The sequence below is a fragment of the Aplysia californica genome, unplaced genomic scaffold (genome assembly GCF_000002075.1).
Source record: "Aplysia californica isolate F4 #8 unplaced genomic scaffold, AplCal3.0 scaffold00128, whole genome shotgun sequence".
Lineage (NCBI taxonomy): Eukaryota > Metazoa > Mollusca > Gastropoda > Aplysiida > Aplysiidae > Aplysia > Aplysia californica.
In genome coordinates, this window is record NW_004797398.1 from 1,286,276 (window position 1) to 1,287,045 (window position 770).

A 770-nucleotide genomic window follows, 5' to 3' on the forward strand; every position below is an offset into this window, starting at 1 on the left:
AAAAAAAACCCATAACAAATTAATTAGTTTTACTGCTTTGTGTGTGATAGTTCGAAATATGCAGTCACATTGCCTTTAGTCTACTGCTGATAATAATATAATAATAAAATAATAATAATAATTGGAGATAGCATGTATTTTTGTATAGCGGAAGTTCTATTTCAACAACAGGCTCTATACGCTTTACAATCTAAAATATTGTCTCAGTAGACCTGATAACATTAGGGAACAATCTCAACTTCATGGGAAGCATACAATACTAGCTGCCATTTTACAGGCGCTAAAATACAAACAACCTAACCAAATATTTTGCTGTCCTTGCTATGGTCGGGTACCAATTAATAGTGAGGAGAATTTTTGTAAAGTACCTTTCCCAAGGACACAACGTCGGGCCTGAAGCTCACTCGAACCCCTGAACCTGCAACCTCACGATTACAAATCTGGTAGCTTAACCACTAGACTACCGACGCCACCTGATCGGACATATTATTGTGTACTCATTACGTCTTTAAGAAGTTACTGGCTCCTTGTCCTTCTTCTAAAGTTTACTGTTTTTCTAAAAAAATTCGATTACAAAGTTAAAGAAGCCAGTTTACAGAATTAGTATCTCCACAGATTTGCATCAGAGGTTAGGACCTCTATCATTTACAATACCAATTTCCTTTTATATTGAATCATATTTATTCATCTGCCTTTACGTCATCCTATTCAATGTAATCCTCAAAATGTAACCATATTCATCAGCTTCTAATTCATCCACTTCAGCATCA

The 770-nt window shown here is 35.2% G+C and overlaps 1 protein-coding gene across 1 annotated transcript in view; it reads right to left on the reverse strand.

Annotated features, from left to right (window-relative positions):
• Positions 1-441: 441 nt before the first annotated feature.
• Positions 442-770, reverse strand: part of LOC101849761 (radial spoke head protein 6 homolog A-like) — an 18,895-nt gene continuing 18,566 nt past the window's right edge. Inside the window, exon 10 of the mRNA XM_035969226.1 lies at positions 442-770. This exon is cut by the window's right edge and continues 548 nt beyond it. The gene's annotated coding sequence lies outside the window, so the exon portion shown is untranslated.